The 9,557-nt window shown below is 34.5% G+C and overlaps 1 non-coding gene across 1 annotated transcript; it reads right to left on the reverse strand.

Moving 5' to 3' along the window:
* Positions 1–7,675: 7,675 nt before the first annotated feature.
* Positions 7,676–7,782, reverse strand: LOC113868279. Its single transcript, XR_003505300.1, has one exon. It is a non-coding gene; the product is annotated as a small nucleolar RNA R71 (small nucleolar RNA).
* Positions 7,783–9,557: the final 1,775 nt, after the last annotated feature.

A 9,557-nucleotide genomic window follows, 5' to 3' on the forward strand; every position in this document is an offset into this window, starting at 1 on the left:
CACTATCACTTGCATCACACATGAGTTCAAAAGGTAATTTCCAATCTGGTTTTGCAAGGATAGGTGTAGAAATCAGTTTCTCTTTTAAAATAGAAAATGCATGCAAACAATTATCATCAAATATGAAATCTGCATCCTTTATAAGTAAATTACTCAAGGGTTTAGCAATCTTGGAAAAATCTTTTATGAATCTTCTATAAAAGCCAGCATGTCCTAAAAAACTTCTAACTCCTTTAACATTGATAGGTGGAGGCAATTTACTAATGACTTCTATCTTAGCTTGGTCCACCTCCATTCCTTTCTCTGAAATTTTGTGACCAAGGACTATGCCTTCTTGTACCATAAAATGGCACTTCTCCCAATTCAACATAAGGTTAGTGTCTTGACATCTCTGCAAAACAGTGGATAGATTAGTTAAACAATCATCAAAAGAATCACCAAAAACAGAGAAATCATCCATGAACACTTCTATAATGTTTTCTACCAAATCAGAAAAAATAGAAAACATGCATCTTTCGAAAGTGGCAGGGGCATTACACAAACCAAATGGCATTCTCCTATATGCAAAGACTCCAAATGGACATGTAAATGCAGTTTTCTCTTGATCCAAAGGATCCACAGCTATTTGGTTGTATCCTGAATACCCATCAAGAAAACAATAAAATGAATGTTGAGCAAGTCTTTCTAGCATTTGATCTGCAAATGGTAGTGGGAAATGGTCTTTTCTGGTTGCATCATTTAACTTCCTATAGTCTATACACATTCTCCATCCAGTCACAGTCCTAGTAGGGATGAGTTCATTCTTCTCATTAGGTACAACTGTCATACCACCTTTCTTTGGAACAACTTGGACTGGACTTACCCAATTGCTGTCAGAAATAGGATATATTATTCCTACATCTAACAGCTTCATGACCTCCTTTTTAACTACCTCTTTCATGGCTGGGTTTAACCTCCTTTGTGGCTGCACAACAGGCTTAAAATTCTCTTCAAATAAAATTCTATGCTTACAAAATGAAGGATTTATACCTTTCAGATCTGTAATACTCCATCCAATTGCAAATTTGTGTTCTCTCAAGATTCTTAGCAGTTTTTCCTCTTGTTCTTCCTTAAGTTCATTATTAATGATGACTGGATTTTCATGTTTCTCATCCAAAAATGCATACCGCATGTGGGAAGGAAGCAGTTTCAGCTCTAGCTTTTGCTTTTCCTCTTCTTTATCATCCTTTTCCAGCTTCTTCTTCATTGAATTTTCTGCATATTTTTGAATTGGCAGAGCTTCTAATTGTTGCTGCACTTCCATGATGTATTCTTCATGCAAAAGTTCAGATTTGTTATTCCCTGCAGATATTTTTTCTTCTAACATAGCAAGTTCATTAATTTCATTAATATGGTTTTCTGTAATAAAAGCATCCAGTATATCTACCTTCATACATGTACTATCTTCAATTGGATATTTTAAAGCTTCAAACACATTAAACACTACCTTCTCATCTTGAACTCGAAGCATAAGTTCACCTTTCTGCACATCTATTAAGGCTCTTCCGGTCGCAAGAAATGGCCTCCCTAGGATCAAAGGAATGTTAGAATCCACTTCCATGTCAAGAATTACAAAATCTGCAGGAAAAATGAACTTATCAACTATAACTAATAAATCTTCAACAACTCCATGTGGATAAGTGTATGATTTATCAGCTAGCTACAGTGTAATGTTGGTGGCCTTCACTTCCTCTATGCCAAGTTTCTGCAGAACAGCCAATGGCATCAGATTTATGCTTGCTCCTAAGTCACACAATGCTTTTCCCACAGTGCAGTTTCCTATTTCACAAGAAATGCTAAATGATTCAGGATTTTTCAGCTTTTGAGAAAGCTTTCTCTTGAGAATGGCACTGCACTTCTCTGTCAAAGATACTGTTTTATCATGCTCTAGCTTCCTTTTTCTGGAAAGTAGTTCTTTCATAAACTTTGCATATGAAGGCATTTGCTCCAAAGCTTCTGCAAAAGGAATGTTAATTTGTAATTTCTTAAAGACATTCATAAACCTTTCAAATTGTTCCTCTTGTTTAGGATTTTGGACTCTTTGAGGATAAGGCAGCCTCTTGTATTTTTCTGGATCTATTGGCTTACAAGCTTCCTCAAAGAGTTGCTTTTTGGTTTTCCTCTCAGAATTCATAGGAACATCTACTTTTTCTTCTGAATGGTCTTTCTTCAATAGCTTAAAATTTCCTTGTTGCAGATCTTGTTCAATTTTTCTCTCTACTGCATCATTTACTTTCTTTTCTGCTGGTTTAGGACTTGCAACTATAGCTCCACTCCTTGTAGTTATGGCTTGACATTGCTCTTTAGGATTGATTACTGTATTGCTCGGAAATCTTCCTTTATCCCTGCTGCATAGTTGTTCAGCTAATTGTCTGATTTGTGTTTCTAGTTTCTTTATGGAAGCTTCTTGGTTCTTGAAGCTTGTTTGAGTCACCTTCATGAATTGCAACATAGTTTCTTCCAACTCAGTCAACCTCTCATTCATAGGCTTGGAAAATTTCTGATTTCCTTGAGGTTGAGTGGATGAATTCCTGTGAAAATAAGGCTGTTATGTTGCTGGTCCTGCATTAGAAAAAGGCAAATTTGAGTTAGAATTCTTTGCAGCAGAATATTGATTATTCCAATTAGAATACTGCTGAGTTCTATTATTCAAAAATTGAAATCCAGAGGGATATGATGGCTGTTGTCTCTGAAAATTATTCATATAATTCACTTGCTCTTGTGGTTCACTTGTAGATGCCTCGCATGCACCATTTACATGGTTTCCTCCACAAAAATCACAACTTAGTGATGAATTCACTTTTTATTATATTTTTATTCTCCTCTCAACTTAGCAGCTTTGGATGGAGGGAAGTACTTAGTTAGAAACTTATTCATAAGTTTTGTCCAAGTTGTGATGCTTCCTTATGGTTGAGCTTGTAACCAGCATTTTGCTCTATCCTCCAGAAAATTGATCCTGTTAGACTAAATGTAGTAGGGTAGGTTTAATCTCAAAATGGTTGGCTTGAATAGTTGGCCTAATTATAGAAGAGTTAAAACCTTGCATGTTAGGAATAGCATAGTCCCCTAATGTTCTAATTCTGTTTTGCTCTGCCATTTCTATTGCTGGATTTGGTTGTCTCAAAGGTGTAGGTGTTCTTTTCACTCTAGGATTACTTTGAAATTCTGGAGAATGGACAGCTTTTAATTCACTATCACTCCCTATGAATTTTTCTGCTCTAAACTCTTTTCTCAATCTTCTCAAAGTTATGTCTATATCAGGATCAAAGACCAGAATTTATTTATTCTTGTTTTTACCACGCATATACAAATCAGATTAAAACAAAATTAGACTACAATCAATATTCAGAAATGCACAATAGAAATCATGCAAAATCTATCAGTAAAAGCATATAGAAACTTAAATCTAGCAATTGCAGAATTGTAAAATCATGTAAAAATATGCAGAATGGCAATTACAAATATGAAGAACAATGAAAACTGAAATTATGCAGATAAAAAGGATGTAAAAAAAAAAAACTCTGTGCAGCAGACAGCAATATTATGCAGAATACTACACAAAATGCAGTAATATTATGCAGAAAGCAATTTGAAAGCAAAGCAACAAAATAAATGCTCAATCTAGTTACTTTTCTACTACTAATGATATTGAAATGCAAAATTCCCTAGCAACGGCGCCAAAAACTTGTTGTTCGCAATCTAACACTAGCAAGTGCACTAGGATTGCAGCAAGTGATGAATAAATTTAAGATCAGAATATCGTCTCCACAGAGAATTTAGGTTTCAAGTACCACTTTCACAGAATTATAACCATTTGAGCCATATGAATTTTGGAATGAGATTTGTAACATATAACAACAGTAACCAAGGTAATTAAAGCAAAGAACTTGCAGAAAAATAGAGTATGTAATAAGATGAGATAGGAATGAAGAATAGTTAGGAATTTACTTCACAAGAATATCAGTATTAATTCAATTATGCCTCTGAACAATCAAGAACTTGGTTAATTGACAATCAGTTTTGCATAGCAATAGCCAAAGGTTAATTCCTTAAATCATTGACCCTAACAAGCAACTAAACTACCCTAATCCCTTAGGTGAAGTTCAATTTCAAGTTGCATTAAGACTTAGAACCCTAAGATTGCAGAATTAGGTCTCCTTATTCCTAAGAAATCCCAAATTCTAATTGCTAACTCAGATCAGAGAAGCAAATCCAACTTCCATTGGTTATTGTTCCTCTAAGATGAATCAAACGAATTTCCATTCATAGATTGCAAGAAAAACATAATTCACAATTCAATTAATCCAAGAACTTAAAATTCAGAAGCAAGAGTCAAATTAATTCATCAATTCGAGTTCCATAAACCCCTAACTACAAGAAAACTACTCAGACATGGGAGAAGAGAAAGAGAAAGAAGAAGAAGAAGAAGAAAAACTACAAGAAGCCATAGCCGGAAGCTCCAATCCGATTCTTATTTGTGGAAGCTTCAAGACTTGACCCCAATCTTCTCTCTCAATCTCTCTCAACGACAATTTAACAGAAAAATGAAAAATAAAACTGAACTCCAAAAAATATGCACGTTTCTGTTATTTATAGAATTTTCCAGATTTGCGCGTTATCACTTTTATGAGAAATAGTAGCCACGCAGAAAGTTTATGGTTGCGCGTTAACACTTTTATGAGAAAAAGTGTCCACACACAACTTTCCTGATATTGAAGGCTCTCTGGAACTATCACTCTTGCTGATAAAAGTGACTACGCAGAGCTCAAGTGGTTGCGCGTGATCACTCTAATGAATAAAAGTGATTACGCGCAACTCGCTAGGTTGAAGGCTCTCTGGAACATTCCCTTTCGCTGATAATAGTGGTTAGGCAGAGCTTTTCCTGATATTTGCCTCTCTGGAACGCTCACTTTTACTGATAAAAGCGATAACGCCCAGGCTTTCTTCTTCTTTGAACTCTGGAGTGATCACTTTTACTGACAATAGTGATCACGCCCAGTCTGCACTGTCTTGGTCTTGTGTTTTTGGAGTCCAGACTTGCTTCTTTCTTCTTCCTTGTCATCAAGCCTCTATTTTCATAAACCTTACTCGAATTATTCCTTCAAAAACAAGATTAAAAACTTAATTCCTAAGCAAAAATTCCACAATTGCTAAGATAACTACAATTTTAAAGAAAACTTAAATTCATTCTCTTTTTCTGAGTTTTTCTGCTTTCTTCATATATTTTTCTTATCAAATGTGTTAGAATTATGCTAAAATATCAGTAAAAATATGGATTCATTAGGGGTAACCACTTTGAGCCCATAGAGTTAACACTTTGAAGAAGAAATTCATGAAGAGAAAGTGAGTAGCAATTTAGGTGGTGAAAGTGAACACTCCAGCAAGAGAAAATATGATAGAACTTTGCGCGTGTTCACTGCAAGCATTCAGAGTAGCTACGCTTAAGGCTAATTTGCCTAGGAACCTTGCGCGTAAACACCCTATTTGCTGAGAGTAGCCATGTACAGATGTGCGTTAACAGTTTAACCATTCACAGTAAACATGCGCAAGGTAAAAGGTCATAAAACACTTGCGCGTTAACGCTTTGACCACTTAGAGTATCCATGCAAAAGTAACAAAATTTTGAAAATCACTTCTAGCTGTTGACCTTGGACGATATGAGTTCCTAATTCAATAGAAGCTTATAGAAGACCTTTCATGTTATAATCTTCAGAGATTAATGTGTGGAAGTGAAAAAGGCGGGAAAAACACTATAAATAGAAGTTGAAAGTTCATATTTGTAACTTTTGTTCATTTTTTGTTATTTTTCACTTTGTAATTGTTTTAACTTCCAAGGGAAGTCAGAGAGAGATGTTAGGAGCGACTTTCAAGCTTCATTGCTAGAGGAATCAGGGTGAAGATTGGTCTTGGAAGATGTTCTTCTGCTTCTTGTCTTCTTCTTCTCTTATTTCTCCTTCTTCCATTGTAATGTTGTTCTAAACCTTTTTGGTTAAGGATCTATGGATCCACATTTGACATTGTGATGTAGTTTTGGATCTGGATCTTGAGATTTTAATTGAATTGAGTATATGATTCTGTTTTTAATGCAATTGTGAACAAATCGTTCATTCAATTGAACTTAGAGGAATTTTTATGAATGGAAATTGAGTTTATTTCTTATATCTGAATCATGTGCCTAGGTTATTGAGATCTTAGGAATAAGTATCATAAGTAATCCTATTATTTCCAGAACTTAATGTAATATTTGATTGAATTTCACCTAAGGAATTAGGGAGGTTTAATTAGATATTAGGATCAAATAAGGCAAGAAATTGTCCTTTGATTAAAAAGGTGAAATTAATTATCAATCAATTAGAATTCTTAAGAGTCCAGAACATTATTACATTGCAATTGAAAATTTGGTGAAGTGATTCCTAACTATTTTCCATATAGCATTTTTAATACAAATTTCGTATTCTATTTTCACAACACATTTGTTACCTTTTATTGTTCTTATTCCTTACTTTTACATGTTTACAAATCTTCTAATGAATTGTGTGGCTCAAATAATTGTTGAATTGTGAATTGATAATTGAAAATAAGATCCTAGTGGATGATACTTGGGACTCATATTGATTTCCAAATTTTATTACTTGCTAGAACTACCTAGTATACTTGCTAGTTAGGAAATTTACGCAAAAGAATACTATTGTATTTTCAATCCAATTTGCGTGTCTCAAGTTTTTGGCGTCGTTGCCGGGGATCTTCATTTTTCAATATTATTAGTAGCAAGGAGACAATTAGATTGAGCAATTTGTTTTTTGTTTTCCTTTTAAATTCTGTTTTTAGTAATTGAAATTCGTATTACCTTTTTACTAGTTTTTCTGCATATTGTTGCTATCCAGTTTTGTATAATTTCTTTGTCATTATATTTTGTGTCCAGCTAAATGTTTAGATGTTAGTTTTCTTTCTTACTTTCCTGTAGGATATTCTGTTAGTATTTATTTTGCATTATATTTTTTTGTATGTTGATTAATTTCAAGTGTTTTTGCTATGTTTAGTTTTCTTGTGTTTTATGCGTGGGAAAAACAAAAACAAAGCTGCTCTTGTGTTTGATCCGAATATAGACAGAACACTAAGAAGGCTGAGAAACAAATTGAGAGCAGGAAATTCAACAAGCAAGGAGCAAGAATTGGAATCTACACCTTCTACTCGTAAATCGAAAGAACTTTAAATTCCTTCTCCTACACCACCAACACCTCAAGAGAAGATAATGGCTGAACAAAACATGATGAGAACTTTAAGGGATTATGCAGTGCCTAATATGCATGGACATAACTCCTCTATAGTCAAACCTACCATACAAGCCAACCATTTTGAAATAAAACCAGCTTTAATTCATTTAGTTTAGCAAGATCAATTTTATGGTTCAATTTTGGATGACCCTAACTTACATATCTCTAAGTTTTTGCAGCTTTGTGACACAATAAGGATAAATGGAGTCAGCGAGGATGCAATTAGATTGAGATTATTTCCATTTTCATTAATAGATAAAGCTAAATGCTGGCTGCAAGCTCAACCATAAGGAAGCATAACCACTTGGGCAGACCTTGTCAATAAGTTCCTTACCAAGTATTTTCCACCATCCAAAGCTGCTAAATTAAGAGGTGAGATCACATCATTTGTGCAGCAAGAAGGAGAATCCTTGTATGAAGCTTGGGAGAGATATAAAGAATTGTTGAGAAAATGTCCACACCATTACATACCAGAATGGATGTAGCTGGAAACTTTCTATAATGGAATGAGTCCAACCACTAGAACCATGATTGACGTAGCTGTGGAAGGATCATTGAATACTAAATCATTGAAGGAATTACAGAGATGATGGCTTCATTTATGTACCAAAATTCTAATTCTAGACAACCTACAAGGAGAGGAGGATATGAAGCCAAAATTCTTGAGACTTTTCTTGCACAGAACCAACTGCAAAGCCAAATGTTTTTAGAGCAAATTGCTACATTAACTCAACAAATAAGCAACTTACAGGTTACTCCAATCCAGAACATTCAACTTGTGATTTTTGTGGAGGAAATTATGCCAATGGTGCATGTGATGCATCTACAATTGAACCACAAGAGCAAGTTAATTACATGGGAAATTTTCAAAGACAACAGCCTTCATTCCTACTTGGTTTTCAGTATCCTAATAGCATAAACAAGCAATACTCTAATGGGAATACTCAATATTCTGCTGCCAAGAATTCTAACTCTGCTATGCCTTTTTCTAATGCAGGTCCAGCAGCACAACAATCTTACTTTCAAAGGAATCCAGCCACTCAACCTCAAGGAAATCAAAAGTTTCCCAAACCTATGACTGAAAGGTTGAATGAGATGGAGGAAACCATGCTACAATTTATGAAAGTGACCCAAACAAGCTTCAAGAATTAAGAATCTTCCATGAAAAAGCTTGAAACTCAAATCGGACAACTGGCTAAACAACTATCCAACAGAGATGAAGGAAGATTTCCTAGCAATACAATTATCAACTGAAAAGAACAATGTCAACCTGTGATGACTAGGAGTGAAGCTGTTATGGGAAGTCCCAAACCAGCTAAAAAAAGGACAAATAATTTTGCTGCTGAGGAAAAATTAAAATCTTATTTAGATGAAGGAAAATTCACTTTGCTAAAGAGAGAAAATTCAGAAAAAAAAGAGTCTCCAAGGGCTATGAGAAAGACAAAGCGACAAAGACTTGAAGAAGCAAATCAGCCCATTGATGAAGAAAAATACAAGAGACTCCATTATCCTCAAAGAATGCCCAATCCAAAACAAGAAAAACAATTTGAGAGGTTTCTAGATGTCTTCAAGAAACTTCAAATAAATATTCCTTTTGCTGAAGCACTTAAGCAAATTCCTTCCTATGCAAAATTTATGAAGGAGCTGTTATCTAAGAAAAGGAGGCTTGAGAATGATAAAACAGTCCCTTTGATTGAAGAATGTAGTGCTATTTTACAAAGGAAGCTCCCTCAAAAATTAAAAGATCCAGGTTCTTTTAGCATTCCATGTTCCATTGGAAATTGTACCTTAGGGAAAGCTCTATGTGATCTTGGGGCCAGCATTCAATGTATTTGAGGCACTCAAACATCCTAATGATGATATTACTTGCATAAGGGTTGATATCTTAGACTCTATTACTTTCCCTCATATTATTGATAATGCTGATGAGATTTCATTGTTAAAGGAAACAATAGTTGCAGAAAATTATTTTGCTACTGTAAAAACAGAAAAACACTTGAAAAAATATGTATAGCAGCTGGACGCCTTGCCAATTATTCCTTCTTCAGAAAATTCAGTAAGGGAAGAGCTGAAAATTGAAATAAAAAAAGAAAAGGCTAAGAAACTTGAGCTGAAATAATTACCCTTCCACTTGAGATACTCTTTCTTAGACCAAGAACATAAAAATCTGGTAATTATTAGCAATGATCTCAAGGGAGAGGAAGAAGAGAAATTGTTGAGAATTCTAAGAGCACATAAGTTAAC

The sequence above is a fragment of the Abrus precatorius genome, unplaced genomic scaffold (genome assembly GCF_003935025.1).
Source record: "Abrus precatorius isolate BTA unplaced genomic scaffold, Abrus_2018 Scaffold5, whole genome shotgun sequence".
NCBI lineage: Eukaryota > Viridiplantae > Streptophyta > Magnoliopsida > Fabales > Fabaceae > Abrus > Abrus precatorius.